This window comes from Mauremys reevesii, linkage group 3, assembly GCF_016161935.1.
Source record: "Mauremys reevesii isolate NIE-2019 linkage group 3, ASM1616193v1, whole genome shotgun sequence".
Classification (NCBI taxonomy): domain Eukaryota; kingdom Metazoa; phylum Chordata; order Testudines; family Geoemydidae; genus Mauremys; species Mauremys reevesii.
The window spans coordinates 75543296-75563720 of NC_052625.1; positions in this window are offsets into that span (position 1 = coordinate 75543296).

Here is a 20425-nt window from a genome sequence, read left to right on the forward strand (position 1 = left end):
CTTAATTCTAACTGCTAGGAATCACTAAGGGAGTTTACAACTCATTTGAGTCAAGAAAGGATGCATATATTTTTCTACAAGACTGATATTCATTGCTTCCCCTCCCCCACCCCACACTTATAACCTGCATCTTCCTCTCACTTCCTTTACTAATGAAAAACAGGGGACAAACATAATAAAAGGTGAAACCCAACAGAAAGCCATAGGGACTGAACTAAAGAATCACTGTGCAGCAGAGTGGTTAAATAGATAAGGTAACAAACATAACCAATATAACAATCTGCTACTTGTATTCCGAATAATTTGTACCATGGCTTCATTTATGCTTTGTTTTTAAAAATAACTGGCATGCTACTGGAGGGGAAAGTTTTAGCTGAGTCCCAATAGGAAAAAGACACTTTACTCCCTGCATCTGCAATGTTCTGGACAGCACAACTGAATGTGGGCATGAGCCAGAAAACAAATTATAATAATCCTGTTGAGTTTTCTTCAGAAATAACCACCATTCTTTTCCTGATTGGGACTTTCCTGAGTGCTCAGAGACCATTTCTTTCTTACCTGAGAGAAGAATTGCAGCCAAGATGCAAACACTTTTGGTGCCAATTCAATAAATACATTTAGCAGCCATTATGTAACTAGGCACATATCTTCTGCCAATATCTATGGAAATATCTTGGTCATCATTTTATTGGAACCATTTATTGCACTGAATGGAAGGTTATATAACTCTTTGTAAATTGATTTTTTTTTCATGCCTTCTTTTTCTCACATGCATTGGCCCAAGTCATCTTCACAGCCCTCAATAAATGTAGTCTCTCATTCAGTTTGGCACTGGTTCTAGTGCTTAACAGTTTTTAGGTAGAATTTTCTATTGTTAATTCTTCCAGTGGGAAAGTGGAAACTCATCAACATACTGATGATAAAATGCTGGGTGAAAACGTCATGAAATCTGGAAGATGAGTGGCTTTGATAGTTACACTGAAGAAGGTGGCACTTTTCTTCCTCTGTTGAATCATTTTGTGATTCTTCCATAGCCTTGGCCCTCCTAACATAACGGATGGAATTAGCAGTGCTGGCCTGACCATTTTTTGCCAGGCTTGTAAAACATTTTGCCACCTTTTGCCAACTCCCCTTTTCCCCACCACATGTGTGAAGGAAAAAAAAAGCGACTATCTCTTGTGCACCACACTCTGAGAATGTGAATTAACACCACAAACTCGGTTTTATAAACAAGATAGCCATGTGCCCCTATAAACCAGAAGTGTTCCTGTTTATGGGCTAGTCCCTGTAAGTTTTACAGAAACTATTTGGTCCTGCTGTTTGCAAACCCTAGCAGAGTGGACATCTGAATGACTCACTGTCCAAGTTAACTGGTGAAAACAGACAGCAGGTTGAATGAGAGCACCTGTGTAGCTCAGACGCACACCCCATGCATGCGGTTCAATAATACTGCCACCCTGGTCTCCATGATGTCTTCTAGCTCAGTTAAAGGCAATGGCAAAACTCCCATTGACTTCAACTAGGCCAGGATTTCACCCTAAAATCCTTGGCATTGATCTAAGTAGTGAGCTCTGCAGTACCACCATCTTAGGCAGGAAGTTACTGACCTACACTGAAGGGCTGCTATCTATACTTCTGTTCACCTCTTCTGAATCAAAGGCAAACACTGGACTGTGATAGAATACGGCAATGTGCAGGGAAGGCGTTATTGTTTTCAACTTTTAATATTTTAGAGGAGTCTTTTTTGATTGTGGTGAAGGAGTTACTGTTTTCAACTGTCATATTTAAGTCTTTTGACTGATATCACACATACTGAGTCTTTGACTCAGGGAGGACCTCACGTAGTTCTTGATAACTTTAAGTTTCAAAAGGTATATTCTGCAGAAGCCAAAACAATAAGCACAGTCGAGAAGGTGCTCAATACAACTCTTGACCTGTAATCCCTGATCTGAATTTAGGGTGCAGTCTCATGCGCTAAAGGATATTAAAATGATTTAAGATCGTAAAGTAGGAGCTATTAGAGCTGTCAGGAAAGTAGGGAAACATAACATGTTAATTAACATTTTAGGTTGGCTTGGCAATAAACTAAGGCCCCGTGCAGTCCTATAGTGGTTTAATAGTTAGAAATGTTTCAGCATAAATGGTACATGAGGTAACCTTAGGTCAAACTGCTTATCCTATAAGATTTAGCAATAAGTGCTTTGTAAGAAACAAATGAACCACAAAAGAACAGTTTATGCTTGAAATAACAGATTTCTAGGGGATTTTTAGTATGTGTAACAATAAGGTTACCCACATTAACATATTGGAAATGTTGGGGAATGTATTAATGCAGTATTGATGCAAACAGCTTAATGCAGCATTCGGAACCCAGAGAGTACCTGGAAAGCCCCATATGGATAAGGGGCCTGCTACTTGTAAGTATATGTAAATATATGTATAAAACCTGATGCATAAATATTCATAAGTGGGACGTTGGGACTGATTTAGTAGGCAGCAGCCCAAAACGTCATCTCCTCTTGTGATGACCTCCACTCACTTTTTCTTCCATCTTTGCTTTTTCCAGTCTCTATAATGTTGTAAATATGTGGACACTAGGAATTGTTCTATCCTGCACCAGCCATAAGGCTGTAAGTATGCATGATCAAGGGGTTAATTCTGTTATAATTAGTGTGTTCTCTTATTTTTCTATGATTCCAACTATACTTGCCAAATAAAACTCATGAAGTATCTGTGTGTTTCACCAACTTCATCTTCTTAATTAACTCTAAGCAGCTGCCTGAATAAAGAACCTGTTATTTGTGACAAGTGCATTTGCGCCCCAAACTAATCAAAGGCTAGCCAACTGTGTGAGCATAAATCCACTACGGTCTAGTCATCACAATACAATTAAGATTCTCTAGTGGTGAGCAATACTTCAGCTGTGGCTCCTTTACAAATTGTAGAGACTAAAAACTTAACTTGTAGCACTTTACAAACTTTAATTGTTGGATGGTCATGACTCCTTGTTGAGGTAAATCAGTATTATAATAGGCTTCCTAAGCCCTACTAGCTGTGTTGTGGGTGTGATTTGAGAGACTGGCTGAGGGAATGGGAATAGAAACAAACTATACTTTTGGTGGATAGGGCCCTGTCATCAGCACTAGAGGATGCAGGTGCTACTGTGTGAGGGATCTGGGTGCCTTAAAGTTTGAGGATTTTTTAGATCAGGTGTTTTCACCTAATTCTTTAAGATACCTTTGATGCCTCAGTATTATCATTATTTAACAAATTACTAAATGTTAGCCTCAAGTTCTCTGTGCTTCATTTTTCACATGTGGCTGTATGAAGTTATGCATCGCTGGATTTAGGTGCCTAACGCAGGCACTCAAATCAAAAAGTTTTGCCTAAGTGACTTGAGAGGGCAAGGAGATTCCTTACAAAATTCATTAGATAATACTAACTCAGTTTCTCCTTGCTTTGAGCTCCCCCCACCTCATTGCTGGAGGTCACACTGGCAGCTCAGCAGAGGTGTCGTCTCAGCTTTAGGCAGTTTGCAGAAGCCCTAATGCCATCAACAGTTGCTTGGATACTGCACCCTACAATGATAATCTTCATCTGGAGTCTTCCCAGAAATCAAGGGATCTATGGCGTTTTCTGGCCCCAAAGCACAGCCCTAGATGGCTCTGTGGAACTGTGATTAACCCGTGATCATTAGGAAGATTCAGTGAAAAGCTTTCAAACCTAGATATTACGTTACATTTTCAAGACTATCTTTACAAGGAAAAAAGTCTAGAAATTATTTCCTTTCCCCTAAATAAAATCTGAGATTCTCTTTTACATTCTTGGCCCCACAAATTAGGTGGGGCCTGTGCTGTGAACTAAACAGGGCTGAAAAGTCTGGTTCTGAGAATTAGGCACTGGCTAGAAAAGACTTTTAAACTGGTGGCCAATGTATGTTTCCCCACTTGTGGCATATTAGACCTATTTTGGCATTTGGAGCACTAACTGTCACAATATATTTGGCTCAAATACTGAATCTGAATTGTTGGTGGCATGACCTTTAACAGTACTTTGTGACCCAGAGGCTGATCCAACCCTCGTGTCGGATTTTGTTTATGCCTGCATCAAATTAAAGTTGTGGAATGATCAGAAGAGATCTTGTGCAGTCGTAAACTCAGTACATTTTAGAATTGATGGTTTTCAGGCTCATATTTTAGAAGTGATTTCAAAATGTATCTTCCTTTGAACAAGTAAAGGGCTCTCTGGAAATGACAACTCAGTTTTCAACTACTCCTGCTTTCTTTAAGCAAGTCCTGTACTTCTACATTTCATTAGTCACTTAACAGGTCCTCAGATCTCTCCTAAAAGCAGAATAATTGCCCTTTTTCCTTTGTAAAGAACACTAAAATATGGTACAGAAAACTTGTGTCTACTATAACAGGGGTATGCTCATGTGTCACAGCTGCAGGCATCTTGATCAGTTCAGTTAGCAAGAAATCTGAAGCTTTTGACACTCAGAGCTTATTTATATAATTGACTAGCTGGAAGTAAATGAATTTGAAATATTAATCCCTCCCTGCTTAATAAACTCACATTTTCAAAGGTGTTCACAAAAAGTGCTAGAGAGGTAAGAACACCAGAAAATGTATGGTCCGATGCCAGTGATCCTCCTCATGTGTCAAGTTCAAGGACAATTCACATTTCTACCCCTTATTGTCCCTTCTCAACCTCAAAAGATATTAAACTAGAAACATTTTCTCACCAAGTAGTTAAGCAAACTTTGAGAGAATTTAGACTTGAACAGAAAAATCCCTTCCCTGATTTATGTATTCCGATCTCATCTTAAGGTTAAATTAAGAGGTTATAACATTCACTAGAAATAACTCTGGCAGGGACAATATGACATGCATAATAAAACCACTGCTCTGACTGTAGTCTTGATAAGGCTTTTCATCTCTAGTTAGACAGCAGCTGCCTGCAGCCTAAGTCAGCTGCATCCAAAATTGCTACACCTTCCATGTCAGTTGGTCCTTAATAGAGGCAGTGTCCAGTGAAGTATACATGTTACTGGTAATGTTTTTGGGAAGTTCAACCTATACCATAGGAAAAGTACAGTAAGCCCCTTTCCAAAGATCACAATGGTAGAATAAAATGCCCTATGTTCTTCAACTCTGGGGTGATTCTGCCTGTTGCCCCAGATCATTTTCAAATGACTCAGCTGACTAAAACGGCTTGGGCCTCTGTTTGTCTAAAGGACTCCTTGGTGTTATTGGTTAATGATCTTACTCAAAGATCTATAATTTATAAGTTAGTATTTTATATATTAGGCTCGTGTCCTGCTCCCACTGAAGTGCCTGGTAAAACTGCAATTCTCTTCTATGGGAGAGAATCAGCCAAGCACATTAAAAACAATATTAATTTTCCATTCCCTGTGGATTCATTTAAAGGAACACTACCAGTTTTTTTTAAACAGGCCAAAATATGACTGGCCTTTTATGGGAGTAGTAGATATTTGACAGTATATTTTAATGGCTTTATAAGAGAACAGCTGTGGGTAAGGAAGTTGAAGTGTGGAAGGGAAAGTGCCTTTGTGGAAAAGTGGTTTGATGTAACCAAGTTATTGGAGACATATAGGACAAGAGCTCAGGCCCACACTTTTTGAGTGCCTAGTGCCCCCAATTGGCACCCATTTTTCAAGAATGGCTCACCTCCTATTTAAGCACCTAAAGAAAGGACGGTTTCTCAAAAAGTACTCAGCAGCTCCCAATGTGAGTTTTTCTTTTGAAAAAAAATCAGGTTACTTATTTTAGTTAAATTGGAGCTGAGGTCTTTTGAAATCCTGGCCCTGATTGTGGGTGCTGAGCACTTGTAAGACTGCTTATATAGAAAAACAGTTATAAAATACAATCCTGTTTCTACTCACAGCACTGGCTGTGTGGGTCAGATTAAAAAACCAATGCCCATAAAAACCAATAACCAGATTATCAATTACTAAACTTGCCATATATTTTAAGACACTTACACCCATGCAAAGTAAGTTCAAAATGCTACACAATCAGAAAGGTAACAATTTACACCAATTGTGCATTAATGCAGAAAATGACCAGACAAGGTGCAAGGCAATGGAACTTCTGGCCTCTAGGCATGAGCTACAAATAGAAATTGCCCCATTTTCAACCTAGCTAAACCCATAGATGCCATCTGTAAACAGATGTGTCTATGCTGGGGTTTGTACCCCTTTATCAATATCATTTTAAAAAGTGATTTTAGTTAAATCAATGCACCATCACTGTGTTGACAAGAAATCTGAAAAAAAAATGGGTTTGCTGTATTCCTATTTTGAATATATACAGCCAGATCATGATCTATTATTTGTGTTGGGGTAAGGGGAAATAAGATACTCATGGCTTGTCTCTACTTGAATCACTACAGCATCACAGATGCAACTGTGCCTTGGTAATGCTTCAGTGTTGACAGTATCTATGCCAATGGGAGGGGTTCTCCCATCAGCAAAGGTAGTCACCTCCCCAAGAGGTGGTGGCTAGATGTACAGAAGGATTCTTCCACTGACCTAGCCCAAGCTACACCAAGGTTTTGGTTGGCTTAACTACCTCACTCCCATGTGTAAACTTTTTACACTCCAGATTGACATAGCTGGGTTGACCTAACTTTTTAGTGTAGGCCAGGCCTCAGTTACTCCCTTGTATTGGTGCTTTATCTTGCCACTTCTAGAAGGGCCATACACAAATTATGTAACACATTTTTGGATGATTATTAAGACCCTCCCTCCCTCCCATCCTCTCCTAACACTAAAATAAACTCTGTCAGAGAAAATTAAGTCCCCATCCACTCCATAATATATTTTGTAATTTATGGATGGCCCTGAAGGGCATCAGGAAGCAAAATGCCAGGACATTCTGCCTTTGTGCACATGGGTGAGAAGAGGGGGCAGAACCTTGGCTTCATACATATTCTGAGACAGGAATAGACCTGACAGTTTACTCCCTTTGCTGAGCTGTAGGGAGACTGACCATCGCTGGTCACAATCTCCCTCCTGGGCTGCTCCAGAGACAGCACAACAATGCACTGCCCCAGCACAACAATGCACTGCTCTGGGCAGATCACAAACCAATGCTCTATCATGCACACGCAGAACTTTGTGTATATATAATATCTACATGCCTACATATGTGTGTCAATGCACATGTTTAGTTATACAAATGAGAGAAGTACTTGTCACATAGCAATTTTAATAACTTTAAAAGGTTTATTTCCTTGTTTTGTATTTAGGTAACAAATATATATATGCATTTATATTACTTGTATTTGCCCCATTTATAGGCTGTATTTTTATATTGTATCTACATACTCAAAACAATTTTGAGGGGAACGAATTGAGTTAATGGTCATATGGAGGTTGGAAGCAATGAGTGCTCAATAAAAGACATGAGTTACATGCACTAAAGCATTGAAGCATCTGATAATCAATTGAAAGAACTAAACTTCCATTGATAAGCTGTCATTTCTAAAAAGCACTTCTGGTACAGAATCCATTTGCACAGTCATTCTTAAAGTATGATTCATAAACTTTACCAGCTAATCTTTAAAGTTCACTGTCAAGGACTGCACAGTATTGAGATCCTAAAATCTGAACAAGAGTATACCTAGAAATGTTATACTTTTGAAAAAAATTCTAATCCTCTAACAATAGGGAAAAGAATAATTAAGGGAAGGTAAACAAAAATTCAAATACATTCCTAGTTCATATTGTTTCTTTAACTAAACTTTTCCAAGTTTTCCCTACATACCTTCAATGTATAGACCCTTTTGCACCCACCTACAATGTATTTTTTCATATGGGTATCAACTTTCAAAATCTACTTGTAATGGGGTCAGCCCCTGCCTCTCATGAGCACTCCTTTCTGAGCCTAATTTGTCTTAGTTCTTGCAATGGGGTGGCACCCACCTCTCATGAACATCCCCTCAGCTGATGGGTTTTTGGTAGATCCTCAGTGACTCAGCCCTCCAGCTGAGTGACACACACTGTATGTAAGGGCAAAAAACAGAACCCCTTCTGGGGTATACAGTCTCTACTTTCTTTCTCATAGTCTTTCCCAGAGACACTGCCTTCTGTAACAGGCAAACAAGGGCCTATCATGGTACCCTCAGTTGGTGTGTCCTTTTTGACAGCCCTCCCTGGGTTCAGTTTCTAACCAGACCAACAGGGCCCATCGCAATGCCCTTGTTTGGCCTGGATAGGTTCTGGGCTCACTCCTTACTCAGTCCCTGCAGCAAGTCAGGAGCACCTTCTTAGCTTCCCTGGTCTTTGGCACCCCTCCCCAGGCTCAGTCTTGCCCACATTGAGCTGTCCATGGTCCTGCTGCTCTTCCAGCCAGCCAGGAACCCAGTCTTCCCTCTTTCAGCTCCAGTCAGCAATTGCTTGACACTGTCTCTGCTGCCTCTTTTTATATGGCCCTCCTAGCCCCTGACTGGCTGCTCCTGGAGTCCCTCTGATAGGCTGCTTCCCCTGCAGCCAGTCTAGGTTGCTTGGAGGACTTCTCTTCTGCTCCTCTCTGGGATGGGATATGGCAAGACCCGGAGGCCTCCAACAGGGCCTCTGCGCCTAGTCCACCCCATCACACTACTACACAGCAAACAGCTTACAGCTACAAACCCAGACTTCTTAATATCCAGAGACACAAACATTTTGCCAAGATCTTTCACATGCAGACAAGGAAGTCAATCTTCCTCCATTCCAACTACACTATGGTCAAGAGACTACAAACTGAGCTCAGTAAGACTTCCACCTCGATCCTGAAAAGCTTCTGAGTCCCCTTTCCTTATCATTGCTATAAAGATCTTTGGAGCTCCATAGCTTTTCCAGCTCCCCAGTTGTCCCTGCTTTGTTTTGCCCTACAGAGCTCAGAAGTGATCTGCATGGATCCCATTTGTTTTTCACTTCTCTTTTGCCCTGGACAGGATTTAAAATATACTTGTTGAGCTATATGGACCATATCAAGTGTCAATCAAACCACAGAGAATTTATAAAGTATGTACTGCTATATTAAGTGATATGGTTATATTTATATTGTTTGTATTCTGGTAGCACCTACAGGCAACAATCAGAGCCACATTGTGATAGGAGCTGTGCCAACATATAGCTGGCAGACAGTCACTGTTCCAAAGAACTCACAATCTAGATTTATGAGAAGCAGCAAGAGATGTATGAAAGGGACCAATAATGGTGCGGAGACAAAGTAGCAGTAACTATGTCTTTATAAACAAGTCTTTAAAACCCTCAGTTAAATTAACTATATCCCAGTTTGTAATATTCTTTACTTATACACAAAAAATAAAATTTTACCAAACTCTTTTTTTTAAGTTAGAGGTATGCCAAAAATGTAAACACGGTGGAGACTTTTTTAAAATGTAATTTTACAAAATATTTTAAAATGATTTGACAAATAGCATCTAAGTTTTTTTTAAAGAGCTTGTTAATGAAATCATATATGTATACTTTAAACTATTCAGACTAGTAACATAGATTTCCAATATATATTTAGCTTGTACATAAATCTTGAACTTCTAGGATTTTTTTTGTTTTGTTTTGTTTTTTTGGTCAAAACGTCCTTGCTCTGTTTGTCACAGAGAGCTTAAAAATTAGAGAATCAAATAAAACAGTGAGAGCAAAGTGGTGCTAGGGAGTAAAAAGTTTTTTTTTTCTTTTGGTAAGGCTCGATTTGGCTGAGTTATAATGAACATGTAGGGCAAGATTTTCAAAATAATTCAGGGCTCAGCATCCACAATTGGGATTAGATTTTCAGAACAGCTCAGCTCCCAATTAAGGACCTAAATGAAGACCATTTTTTTCTGAAGTTCTCAGCGTCCATAAGCTCCCATTGTGACATACCGTATACAGATACATTTTTAATAACTTTGTCAACAAATTACAAGCAACTGAAAAGAAGAACAGGAATTATAATAGAGGAATGTAACACAACCTTAAAAGGCATTGCTACCGCATCTTTTACAAAAATAAAACACAAAAGTGAATGCTTTGAGGCGTATTTTAACCTCATTGAACTCGCACTAAAATCAATATAGTTGCTAACAAAAACTAGAGTTGAAGATATCTCAAATCTCAAAAAATCTGGTTGAAAAAATAGGATATTTGCCAAAAATGTGTCCCTCTTGTATAAAAAAAAAAGAGAGAAATTTTGAATTGTGTCCATCTCTAATCTCAACTAAATGTTACAGTAACATGTGGTCTAACTTTCAGTACTGTTGAGTAGCCACAATTCTCATGGGAAGTTAATGGGAGACTGAAAAATCAGGCCGATGCTATTTTTGCATTCAATTGTCCAAGGCTAAAAAGGCCTACTGCATTAGGGCTTGGTATAGGAATGAAACTACCATAGATTATTTTTCTGTCAAATGAATCATCTTGATTTTCAAGTTTGGAAAGGTGTAGAAAGGAAGCTACTTACTCCTGTTTTAACTGTGCATTACTTAAGGATGATTGTTACTAGAAATAAAAAACAAAGAAACCGACAAAGAAGCATAGCTGTAGAGTGAGTAGCAGCGCTAAAAGAAAAGCAAACTCTATAGAGCTACTCTATTCTCCACCTGGAAGATGGGCAGGAGGGGCTGAGCAGGCATATGGCTATGCTAGCAAACTGGAAAACAGACTGCAAATTGCCTATAGCCCTGACACAGTGCATTCCGTTCCCACAACAGCAGGGTCACATTCTTAGAGACACAAGGAGAGGAGGGGAAAAAAAGGCTATTTTTAAAGATTTGTACTTCAAACAGTGGCTGATTTTCTTCAAGTTTAGCACAAGTGTCCTCCTTTGTCTTTATCTTTAGAGTTGAGTCCAGACCAAGTTTTGCAGCCAAAGCTATAGGTGGGTGAAATCGGGCTTCTAATGGAGCCTGGGTGCAGCCGTAACAATGGAAAATATAATTTCTGCATAAAAATCTATGGAATCTGATAAACAGCATCCATACTTGTGTTTTGCCATTTAAATGTTTTATATGTATTTCCCCCTATTTCATCTCTCAGAAAGATGGCACTGCAGAGTGGGTTTTTATTAGAAAGTTTGTAGAATTTTTTTCATCTAGATCAGCTATCATCCTTGAAGATGTTTTATGTGTTATTTTAGCATCTTTTATGACTTAATGATAGTTTCAGCTTTATTTTCAGGAAATGCTTCTGCCGTGAAGAGCTCCTATTTCCAGAGTTTACTACTAGATATTTCAAACAGATACTTCAGGGTATAAACACAGAATCATACAAAGTGCAACATCAAGCCCAGTATGAACACCTGTTTGCTGCTAAATCAAGATTACTTTATATCTACCATGATACATGTTGTTCTGTCATTATGTAGTCTATCATAGTTCACTTCAGGTGAAAAGAAATATTATGATTTAAAGATGGGTAAACTGACTGAAAATATTACACAGAAGGAATATCAAGCCTAAAATTATGCAAAATATGAAAAACAAAAATATATGAACAGCCATTAAATAAATAGCAGTATTATAGCATTGTTAGTGCAATGCTATAATTATTGCTGAGGAGGCAAAGTATATTTTACATAAGCGATTTTTATATCTTAAGACCCCATTTCTCATGCTCTTTTAACTTTCCAACATTAAAATTACCTCTGAGGCTGAATTGTCTTATTTTTCACGAGGGAATTAAAAAAAAAAAGACAGCAATCTCAGCTCAACTACATTATTCATACATTCCATAGAAAATATGTTGAAAGAACATTACTGTTGCAAGCAAAGAAAAGAGCAACCTTAATTCTGCCTTCTTGTGCAATATGATACCGTCTTTAATTATGCACTTTTAAAAAAAGAAACCAAAAAAAATGGAGAAACCAAGACTTTCCATCATGTCCAAGTATTAGTTAAACAGAAGTTGAATTGAGGGCACCAGCACTTTGGTTCTCAACTCTCAGGGCTTGTCTACACGAGGACACTCAGGAAAATTAATCTGAATTTTAAAAAAAAGGTGTGAAGTTTAAGTGGATTAATTAAACTGCATTAAAACGCTGCTTTTATTCAGAATTAAAGTAGCTTTAATTCAATTTAACTTAATTCACTTTCAGCCATAAAATTGAGTTTGGGGAGTTTTGGTCATTCAATCAAAAGTCCAAACTTGCTATGGAAAGCAGAAAATTTTCACAGGAAGTGTCATTTTGTCAAAAACAAAACAATTCCTTACTGAAAAACAGTTTTGATGGGAAATTTTCAACCAACTCTAATCTTAATACTAGGCATTGCTACTGCTGCACCTATAATAACCCCCAGAAGTTAATACTTTGAGCAATAGTCTAACTTCATCCCCATTCCCTTTCAGTCACATTGACTTCCCCGGTGGATGGAGAATCAGAGATATTCAGTTGTGAATAAAGTTTGAGAAATGCTGTTTAATGATTCACCATAAGATATTTTTTCTAGATGAGGAAAAATAACTTTATAAATAGGGAAAAAAAGTTACAATTATTAATAAAATACTTGATAAAGTTTTAAAAAAATGTATATTTGTTGACATTAACTACTACCAGTTTCATTCACTGAGTTGCTACATTGACTGCAAGATGGTAAAATAGGTAATGGTGAAGCTTTACAGTAGAGCTGGGATACAAGTACTGCTAATTTCTTTTCTGTACCTCCTGAAGGTGCAGATCCCATTGGGCTCATTTCCTAACACCTCTCTGCAAATAACCTCACAAATATACCCCAAGGCAGTTGGTGTAAATATCATTGCACCTGAACATTTTAATTGCAAGTTTTAGTCTGAGAGAGATCACCATAACTGTTGTTTGCTTGTCTGCATAAAATTTCCATAGTCTTATTATAATATTGACAGAAAAATTATAATTTCACCCTAAAAATGCAGTTATGTTTCAAAGTATAGCCTTGAAATAATTTTTCTGTACTATTTGACTACTTTTTGTCCATAACTGGTAATACCAGAAATGAAAAATTTGATTATGAAAAAAGGATATTAGAAGATATTTAGCATTACTGAAAGAAAATAACGTTGATATTGAGAGCTTACAGAAGAATTATCAGCGTACTGTATGGCACAAGACAGTTGTGGTATTATTCTAAGCCAAAAAACATTAGATGTTCATTCATCCAGAGTGAAATCCTTGCTCCACTAAAATCAAAGGAACAAATCCTATTGACTTCAATGAGATCAAAATGTCACCCCCAGACCTTATACTACTTCAAATGTTCACTGCAGTCAAAGGCCTGGTCTACACTAGGGTGGGGGCGGGGGTCGAACTAAGGTACGCGACTTCAGCTACACAAATAGCGTAGCTGAAGTCGAACTACCTTAGTTCGAACTTCTTACCTGTCCAGACGCCGCGGGATCGAAGTCCGCGGCTCCCCCGTCGACTCCGCCACCGCCGTTCGCAGTGGTGGAGTTCCGGAGTCGACGGTAGCGCGTTCGGAGTTCGAACTATCGCGTCTAGATTAGACGCGATAGTTCGAACTCCGAGAAGTCGAACGCTAGCCGTCGACCCGGCAGGTAAGTATAGACCTACCCTTAGGGACAGATTCTTGTTTCAGATCCAGAGGCTTTGCACCATTCAGGTGGTGCAAAGATGTTGGATTCTGCCATAGATTCTGGACATAGATTTTGGTTGGATTCTTACCAGCAGAGTAATTCCCCTGGTGGAGAGAAAATGTCAGTTACCGTGCAGTTCCTTAGGGAACATGCACTAGTCACACAAATTAGAGCAATCCCTAGACAGACTCATGCTGAGAGTAGGGCTGGCAGAGACTGGCCCACAGAATTAGGGAGCTGTAAACAGCTTCCTGATATTCCCCCTCAACTCCATTGAACTGAGTGGAACTTAGGAAAACAGGGAATCTGGACCTAGCACCTTACATGAGTTCCACAGAGCTCTTCCAACAAAATGGCCAGTGCTGAAGCCTAAGGGAACTGGAAGAGTGCAGTTCATCCATATTTTGGGGACTCAAAAGGGTGAATGTTAGGAAAAATTCTGAAGGCTCCAAGATCCTGAAGAAATAGAACCCGACTAACCTGACTAGGTGTGCACATACAAACTTGTTTGCCAGTTAAACTGCACTCGTAGATAAGATATCAGCTAAAACCCAGAACTTTTCCCACAGACCTTCATGACTTGAGATCTTCACCATCATTAGGACTTTATTTTTTGTAGACCAGTAGGCAGTAGATGCTGTACACACTATACAGTACGTTAGGTAAAGGACATAATTGTAACCATGCCATGAAGGAAAGATTACTCAGTTGATAGACTTGGAACACCAACCCTGCTGTCAGAATAGCCATCTTTACTGTGTGACCTCTGAAACCAACGCTAAGACTGGTTTATCTTACATAGAAAGCACCTGAGGTCTTGTAAACACCTAAATTTGCCAGCCACTGCAGAGAGGTGGCTTGAGTCAATATTTCTTTGAGTGGAAATAGAGACAAGTCCTGTAATCTACGTGCCCATTTCCTGATCTTTCCTATATGTTCCCTGTTTTATGTATGGTATTGTCAAGGACATTCTTGTTACAAATAAAGGAGAACATTTTGTGTGTAGATGTGTTTACATTTTTACATTGGTTTAAGCAACAACACATAATAAAATAAGATTTTGGACACACAAATAATATGGCACGAACTAGTGAAGAATTAAGACAATTACTATAATCAAAGCAATATTTTGGAGACTTCATATACACACATGTGCAGAGAATTGAAATGTGTATCAAGGACCGAATTTCAGATATGATAGGAAAATTGTAGTGATGTGACTGCTTCCTGGGAGAAGCAGGTTTAGTATCTTGTGTTGATTAGCATACTGTTGTCCACCTCTATTATTCTGTCTCTAAACAAATGACTCACAGGATGCTCCTCTAAGGCAAGCACAGTCAATAATGTTAACTGGAAAACACTTTTTGACACGGTCTTTGATAAAAACCACTTCTGTTGTAAAATTCAGGGCCAGATCCTGAGCTGATGTAAATCAGTGCAGCTCCATTGAAAGGAGCTATGCAGATTTATATCAGTTGAGGATCTGGTCCTCAATGTATATTTGATGCCAAACATCTCCCTCCCACATAATTCAGACTTTTACAGCTAGGACTTCAGGCTTAGTGATCTTACAAACCTCCCATTGACTTCAAGAAAGAATCAACCCTGAGTAAGAACTGCAGCACCAGGCCTGCAGGAATTTTGAGACAAGAAAGAGAATAAAGGTTTGAAAATAATGAAGGTTTAAAAGGAAACAATTATGTGCTCATGCTAAAAGTGAGTTCAGACGTCATAGGTTCTTCTCAGAGACATTCTGGATGAGTTTATTATTGCTAGTGCTTATATTATATTGAAGTCTGAAAAAGGGGACAGGAGATATTAACATATTTCCCTGCTATTCTCTTTCTCATCTTGTATTGTAGCTAGATCATAACCTTGATTTAAAAAATGTAAATCTTAAACAGAAAAGAATGTCACTGAAGTTTCTAAAACCAGATATGTGAAAATCATAAAATATGAATAGGTTATCAGTCTGGGCTCCAAGGCATATCAGAAAAAGATCTGAATATCATGGAAATGAAAGCACTGGTATTGTTTTGCTTCTTAAGAACTGTCAACAGCTTTGCAGAATTTGTTGTTGTCGGTGTTGGCTCCATTATTGGATCAAGCATGAAAAAAGATGCAATGTTACCATGACCTTTAGCAAACATAACTGCTGAGTTCCTCATCAGAAATGTAGCCTGGAAAAAATATCTCATCATTAACTTAAGATACAACAATGTAAAGGTATACAAATGGAGAAAAATTTAATATATAATCAACATGATCAGGAGCATTATTTTTAAAATACTGAGTCATGCAACAAAGTAGTGTAACAAAGTATCTTGATAAAACACCATATTTTATGTAAAGTCAACTTAGATTAATCTTTTACATTTAAGTGCATTTCTGATTTTCCTAAATGTTGACTATAACTCTATTGTTCATCATTCTGTTTTACCAGGTGTTCAGCAATGCTGAAAAAAAGTATTTTATATACTCAGCCTCAAGTTCAATAGTGAAGATGAAAGAACATGTTTTGAAAGAGACAGGCAACAGTAGTTAGGAATTCAATTAAAAGAAATATATATAGTTGGGTTTGTGATGACCAGGAGAACTGCATGATCACTTGCCTGCCAGTGTGAACTCTCAAGACATCTAGATAGGCTTATGTGCAGACCTGGGGAAGAGTCAGTGGTCAAGGCACATGTAGGTACCAATGACATAGGGAAAAGTAGGAAAGAAGTCCTGGAGGCAAAATATGGGCTGCTCTGTAAGAAATTAAAGTCCAGGATCTCCATTGTAGCATTCTCTGATATGTTTCCAGTTCCATGTGCAGAGCCAATTAAGCAGGCAGAACTATTGGGTCTCAGTGCGTGGATGAGACAATGATATAGGGAGGAGGGATTTAGGTTTATTAGGAACAGGAGAACTTTTGAGGAAAGGAGAAGCCTAGAAAGGGAGGATGGGCTACACCTAAACCAAAATGGAACCAGACTGCTGGCATGTAAAATTAAAGAAATCATAGAGGGGTTTTTAAACTACAGGCTAGGAGAAAGACAACAGGTATGGAGGAGCACACTGTTCAGACAGAGACATCTCTTAGGGGAGGATGTATTAATGGGGATTATCTATATCTTAGTGAAGAGCTAAGGATAGAAGTTGATAAAGTACAGGCAGGAATTGAAGAAAAACAGTCAAGGAAAACACAGCCCCAATCAATTACATCACATGAAGGCAGACAACCAAATATTGACAAATGTATACAAAGGCTAGAAAACTAAATACTAAGATGGGTGAACTTGAGTGCCTGGTATTAAATGAGAATATTGATGTAATAGACATCACAGAAACTTGATGGAATGATAATCAATGGGACATGAGAATACCAGGGTACAAAATATATAGGAATAGCAGAGTTGGTTGCACTGGTGAGAGAGTGGCACTATATGTGAAAGAAAGCATAGACTCATATATATTAAAAATCTTAAATGAATCAAACTGTAGCACAAAATCTCCATGGACAGAAATTTCATGCTTTAATAGGAGGAGTATAACAGTAGTAATATACTATTGACCCCCTGCCCAGGATGGTGATGGTGGCTGAAATGCACAGGAAAAGTTGAGAAGCTATAAAAACAGAAAACCTAGTGTGGTAGGGTATTCACTCCACATTTGCCTGGAAAGGGTTAATGTGGATTGAGAAGGGGACTAACTAACCGGACAGGGTGCAGCTGAGGGGAATCAGATGGCTAGGTAATCCCCTGAATGAGTGGGGGAGCCCATCTGAGGAGGAATGAGGTAGGCTGAATTTATAAAGACAGGAAATTAGAAACTGCTGAGAAAGTCTGTGGTCACTTCTTGGGAGAAGGGAGGAATGTTTAGAGGCTGCAGTCATTCCCTGGGAGGAGGGAGCTAGAACACTGGCAAACCCAGAGAGTGGGGAAAGGGCTCAGGGAAAGGCAGTAAAGTCTAGAAGGGAACAGACCTTGGCTGCTGACTAGATGGTCCCTGAGCTGGAACCTAAAGTAGAAGGTGGCTCTGGGTTCCCTGGCCAGATACTGAGGAAGTAGCACTGGGGCAGTGAGTAGGAAGGCTGACTAGGATTGATGAAGGAAGACTTTGGTACCGCAGAAAGGGAAAAAGTGTAGAGTGACCTGACTGGAGGGCTGAGTCATGAAGAGGTGGCGGCAGCAGCTTGTGGTGTGAGAGAGGGGCTGCAGACAGAGAGGGACATAGAGATGACGTGCAACTCTGTGAAGGGTTATTGACCTCATGAAGCTAATCCCTAGAATGGCCAGAAGAAGGCACCATCCTAGCAGTGAGTAGAGCACTCTATCACACCCAGTAATAATGGGGTATTTCAGCTATTCCGATATTGATTGGGGACATTTCACCTCAGGATGGGATGCGGAGATAAAACTTCTAGACACCATTAATGACTGCTTCTTGGAGCAGCTAGTCCTGGAACACACAAGAGGAGAGACAATTCTTGTTTAGTCCTAAGTGGTGCACAGGATCTGGTCCAAGACATAAATAAAGCTGAACCGCTTGGTAATAGTGATCATAATGTAATTAAATTTAACATCCTTGTAGGCGGAGGAAATGCCAAATAAACCCACCACATTAGCACTTATCTTCAAAAAGGGAAGCTACAAAAATGAGGAAGTTAGTTAAAGAGAAATTTAAAGGAGCAGTCACAAGAGTGAAATGCCTTCATGTTGCATGGAAACTTTAAAGAAAAAACCCACCATCACAGAGGCTCAAACTATAGGTATACCTGTAATATAAAATAATAATAATAATAGATATAAAGACAACCAAAATAAAAAACCATGATGGCTAACAGAGTAAAAGAGGTGGTTAGAGACAAAAAACACATCTTTTTAAAATTGGAAGTCAAATCCTATTGAGTAAAATAGAAAGGAACAAACTCTGGCAAGTCAAGCGTAGAAGTATAATTAGGGAGGCCAAAAGAGAATTTGAACTGCAACTAGAACAGAATTATTAGATACATAGATGAACATATGTTGGGGAAGAGTCAGCATGGCTTTTTAAAAAAGGAAACCATGTCTCACCACTCTATTATAATTCTTTGAGGGGGCCAACAAACATGTGGATCCAGTGGATATAGTGCACCTGGACTCTTAGAAGGCTTTTGACAAGGAGGGAAGGTCCTCTCATGGTTCAATAACTGGTTAAAAGATAGGAAGCAAACGGTAGGGGTAAATGGTCAGTTTTCACGGTGGAGTCTGGTAAATAGCAGACTCCCCCAAGGAGCTCAACTGGGACCTGTGCTGTTCTACATATCCATCTATCATATGGAAAAGGGGTGAACAGTGAGGTGGCAAAGTTTGTGGAGGATACAAAATTACTTAAGATAGTTAAGGCCAAAGCTGACTGCGAAGCGTTACAAAGGGATTTCACTAAACTGGGTGACTGCACAACAAAATGGCAGATGAAATTCAGGGTTGATAAATGCAAAGTAACAGACACTGGAAAACATAATCCTAACTATACATACAAACTGATAGGGTCTAAATTAGTTGTTACCACTCAAGAAAGAGATCTTGACGTAATTGTGGATAGTTCTTTGAAAACATCCGTTCAATGTGCAGTGGCAATGAAAAAGGCTAATAGAATGTTAGAAATGAGGAAGAGAGGGATAGATAGAAGACAGAAAATATAATGCCACTATATAAATCCGTGGTATGCCCACACCTTAAATGCTGAATGCAGTTCTGATCAACTCATTTCAAGTAAGATGAATTAGAATTGGAAAAGGTGCAGAGAAGAGCAATAAAAATGATTAAAAGGTATGGAACAGCTTCCATATGAAGAGAGATTAAAAAGACAAGGACTGTTCAGCTTGGAACAGGGACTACTAAATTGGGGATATGATAGGTCTATAAAATCATAAATAGTGTGGAGAAAAGTGAATAAGGAAGAGTTATTTACCCCATCACAAAAAAAAAGATCCAGGTCTCTCCCAATGAAATTAATAGGCAGCAGGTTTAAAACTAACATAAGGAAGTACTTCTTAATGTAATGCACAGTCAACCTGTGGAACTGATTGCCAGGGAATGTTGTGAAGGCCAAAAGTGCACACACAAAAAAGAACTAGCTAAGTTCATGGAGTATAGGTCCATCAATGGCTATTAGCCAAGATGGTCACAGATCACCCCATGCTCTGGGTGTTCCTAAACCTCTGTTTTCCAGAGGCTGGGAATGGATGACATGGGATGGATCACTTGATAAATTGCCCTGTTCTGTTCTTTCCCTCTTAAGTATCTGGCACCTGCCACTGTCTGTCTGAAGACAGGATATTGGGCTAGGTTGACCTGGTCTGACCCATTATGCTATTTTTTTTATGCTCTTAAGAAAGTACAAGCTCCATTTGCATTCCCATCTTTGCTCACCCTTACAAGAACTGCAATCTGGCTTTACAAGAATAGAAAACGAAAGTCATCCAATTTCTTAAGATAGTCATTGAACTCCAAGACTCTGTTTATATAAGCTGCTGCTTTGCAGAGCAGCACTAATAATTCCCTGTTAAAACTAATCATTACTTTACTTACCAATCATTAGAGATGGGATGATCTTCAGATTTTTGCTATCAGCATCCCAGCTATGGACGAAGAGGGAGCCTTTGCTCTATTTTTAGAGCTTCTCCTTTCCTACATTATTTCGGCCTCGTTCACACACACAAGTTGTACCACTTTAACCGTACCGTTAATTAAAGCAGTACAACCCTTTACTGTGGACATAGTTGTACCAGTATAAAGGTGCTTTACATTGGTATAGCTAGTCCTGTATGGGAACTGTAATCAGCTATATCAACATAAGGCACCTTTATACCAGTATAACTTCATC